Here is a 4,113-nt window from a genome sequence, read left to right as displayed (position 1 = left end):
TATATACTACATACTTTATGGGTCTAAAAGAAAAACACAATGAAAAGACTGGGGTGAGGAGTAAAAATTGAATAGCCTACATTTTTGGTGCTAATCATTACTACAGAATGTGATTTGCAAGCTTCCAAATGTGAGGACTCACAGAAACACAGTGATATTTTTGTCTTTGTGAAAATTGGAATTTGCATGTCAAATTTCATGAATCACACTTTATTTATTTTTTTCCAGACCATCCGCAGACTCGCCGCTAGAGGCGCTGACGAGACGGGACCCGTTTGAGAAGTGAAGATGGAAAAATAAAAAAAAGGAAACAGCACACAGTATACATAAAAGTCCTTTGATTTGATGTTCACGTCTAATTTGTCATGGTTTTTGAATGAAAAATAAAAAAAAAACCGCGCTGCAGATATAATCTTCATGTTCTGTAAATCAGTCCTGTATATACTCGCCTCAACATGTTTGTGTCCCTCTGTGAAATATTATAGCAGCAAAACATAGGCTACTAAAATTGCTCAAAACGCTGCAGTTCAAATTTAGGCAACAAACTGGGAAACTTGCGGGTCTAACAGAAGAGTTGTCTTCATTCAAGCAGATGAAAAAGTAATTTGGTCTCAAAAAAAAGAAAAAAAAAATCTTGCTCTGCATGCTCAAATGTGTTATTACATGGAAGCCTACAGTTGAGTTATGTTGCTTGTCTAACCCAAAAGATGGGCCAGCTGACGTGATATCAGCCACATAAAGGCATTGTGTAAAATTAATGCATTTGCAAATTGTGAACCTGCCCTTGCATGATGGCGGATGAATATGTCCGTGGGGCAGACCGCAACATTACTATACCTCACCAGCAGTGTAGCATCGGCCGCCAGTGGCGTGGACATATCATATGTCAAATTAATTGAAATTAACAAAGTGGAGCACCCGCGTCTTTCCTCATTCACGAATGCTACAATGTAACGGACCGCTTTGATCGCAGTCATCCGGAGCTCATGTTTGTGTGCGCGGTAAGATCACATCCCGGTTCTCTCAAATGTGATCTGAATGTGTCGTGCAGTGCATGATCTGTTGATTTTTTTGTATTTTTTTTTTTTTTCCATTTTCTTGCGGAGCTGCTTTCGAAATAAAGTTTTGCAGCGAGTTTGTGTTGCAGTGAATTGTTGCATTGCTCGCTCTGTTCTGCCGGTCATGTGTTTGGATCGACCGGAGGCTTTTGCGGGGAATTTGTGGAGTTGAAATCAGACGGGGTAGGGTACAATCTGAAAACACAAAAAAGCACACGCAGCAGCCATGTTTGCTGAATTTTCCTGTGAATTTCACGGCGACTGGAAAGAAAGGTTGGCTTGAACTGTTTCGGTCGTTCCCTAAACAACTTCATGAACTGAACTTCGATGCAGATGAGAGTAACGAAAGTGTGATTACAGTGAAAGACGGCATTATTTTCGATGAAATTCGAATGTAAATGTCGTTTTCGTGTTGGCAGCGAAATTAGCGCCATCTGTCGGTAGATATTTCGAAAAATTAAGAAATTACAATGAATTTTGCTTGCGAGGATGCATATTTTCATATTCGACACTAATTATAGCCGCTGTGGTTTAGTCTGTTTGTAGATTCGTTTGTTGCGTTTATGCCTTTAAGACAAACTTCATCATGCTGTTTTGTGTTCGTTTAAATATTTACATATTTTTATCAGTCGAGCTGTTTTGAAACGCAGCACATTTCCTCAGTGTCGTAAGCAAACAAAATATTGTTAAATGACAAGCCACTCTTACCAGCTGGCATTTTCCTTTCACACACTATTGATTTATTTTCTTCTTCTTTCACAGCTCAACTGCAAATATTGTAATGATCAGTCAGATCTGACAGTGGGTGCAGAATAGGTGGCATTTGTTCATGTGTCATGAACAGAAAGCAGCTGAGCAGTCATATGTAATGGTCACACGTGTTGGGTGTCTGAATAATTTTGCTAGCTACATGAGGGAAGTGAGAATATTTGGAGCTTCCTATTCAATGAACTGCAAACAGCTATTTACATCAAAGTCGCATTGCATGGAACAACTGCGTTAAAAGACTCCATTTCAAATATTTAAAAATATTTTGTAAAAATGGGGAGAAAGTGTGTCAGCAGATTTTATTTTTTTCAGTACTTCAAGTACCAAATGTGTTGACCGTGATTAACAGTTGCTGCGGTCATCGTAGATTAAAGGGTTAGTTCACCCCAATATGAAAATTCTGTTATTAATTGCTCACCCTCATGTCGTTCCAAACCCATAAGACCTCCATTCATCTTCGGAACACAAATTAAGATATTTTTGATTGAATCTGAGAGCTCTCTGAGCCTCCCATAGACAGCAACGCAACTGAAATGTTCCCAGACAGAAATGTAGCAAGGACAATCGGTAAAACAGTCCCATGTGACATTAGTGGCTCAACTTTAATTTTGCAAAGCTAAGAGAAAACTTTTTTGTGCGCAAAGAAAACAAAAGTGATGACTTTATTCAACAATTCTTCTCCCCCGAGTTACTGTCTTCTGCCATTTTGGAGAGTATCACTAATGCATACGCACGCTTTACCCTAAGTGTAAACAATGCTGATTACGCCGATTACGTTAATGTGCGCGTTTCCCCCCTAATGTAAATAACACCGATTACGTTCTTGGGTACTTTTCAAAATGGCAGAAGACGTAACTCGGGGGAGAAGAATTGTTAAATAAATTGTTATTTTTGTTGTCTTTGCGCACAAAAAGTATTCTCGTATCCGAACCACTGATATCACATGGACTGTATTACCGATGTCCTTGCTACGTTTCAGTCTGGGAACATTTCAGTTGCGTTGCTGTCTATGGGAGGGTCAGAGAGCTCGCAGATTCCATTAAAAATATCTTAATTTGTGTTCCGAAGATGAACGGAGGTCTTACGGGTTTGGAACAACATGAGTAATTAATGACAGAATTTTCATTTTGGGGTGAACTAACCCTTTAAGCCATCATTGCTTTGAGTATTTTTCTCTCATTCTTAGTCTCGTCTAAGAGTAGTGGTCTGCCAGAGCACCACTGTGTGACGAACCCATTGCAGTTGGTGTCACAGCTGATACAAAACAGCATACGCAATTTACGTTAAGTGGATACTCTCCAAAATGGCACTAGGGTGATTTCTTTTGCGCTCAAAAAGTATTCTCATAGCTTTGTAAAATTATGGTTGAACCCCTGATGTCACATGGATTATTTTACCGATGTCCCTGCTATGTTTCTGGACCTTGATCGTGCTGTCTATGGGGGGGCCAGAGAGCTCTCAGATTCCTTCAAAAATATCTTAATTTGTGTTCTGAAGGTGAACGGAGGTCTTACGGGTTTGGAACGACATGAGGGTGAGTAATTAATGACATAATTTTCATTTTGGGGCGAACTAACCCTTTAACTTGCTTTCTAGATGGACAACCATTTTTATATGTGGAGATATAGTTTTATAAGTTCTCTTTATTTTTGAATTCTTACAAATCACCTTTACTTGTACTGAATACACAAATGAGACAAATGTGTCCTTTGTGATCTGGTGTTTTCTCATCATCTCTTTCTGTCATGTACTTAGGCCTGGGCGATAAAATGGTATCGATATTTATCGGCGGTACACCTTCTTCGATAACGATATAAAAAATGTTCGATTATAGCGCACGATATAGGCACGTGCTATGAGTGACGCAGACAGCACACACAAACACGAACACATGCTGAATTGAGTGCTGTGCCTGTCTGTGATGAGGAGATTGTGAATAAAACAATTAATATTAGTCGAATTTAAAATAAACATTTGCATTTGAATGTTAGGTGTGCGTCAGGGAGCATCCGTCAGTGGCGCACAAGATAAGGTGATAATGATGTAAGTGACGTTGTTGCATTTTATTGTTTTGTTAGTCTTGCCTACGAGATGCGCCGCTGCTGTGTTATGCATTCAAAATATTAGAGAAATATAGAAGCTCAATGCGGACTGAAAAACTGAAAACCAAGCCATTCACACAGAACGCATATTTAGCGCATTTTTTTAGACTGACAAATATGACTGCTGCACTCGCGTCTCACACAAGAGATGTAGCCATGCAAAGTTAAAACAGTTTAAACTTTTA

General features: G+C 39.2%; 1 long non-coding RNA gene across 1 annotated transcript in view; it reads left to right on the top strand.

Moving 5' to 3' along the window:
• The first annotated feature begins 908 nt into the window (after positions 1 to 908).
• Positions 909 to 4,113, top strand: part of LOC107667050 (uncharacterized) — a 6,787-nt gene continuing 3,582 nt past the window's right edge. Inside the window, exon 1 of the long non-coding RNA XR_001631751.1 lies at positions 909 to 1,001. This is a non-coding gene — a long non-coding RNA (uncharacterized LOC107667050). The remainder of the gene's footprint in view (positions 1,002 to 4,113) is intronic.

The sequence above is a fragment of the Sinocyclocheilus anshuiensis genome, unplaced genomic scaffold (genome assembly GCF_001515605.1).
Source record: "Sinocyclocheilus anshuiensis isolate Anshui unplaced genomic scaffold, SAMN03320099.WGS_v1.1 scaffold1607, whole genome shotgun sequence".
Classification (NCBI taxonomy): Eukaryota; Metazoa; Chordata; class Actinopteri; order Cypriniformes; family Cyprinidae; genus Sinocyclocheilus; species Sinocyclocheilus anshuiensis.
Note: the sequence above shows the minus strand (reverse complement) of the source record. Positions and strands in the feature narration are given on the sequence as shown.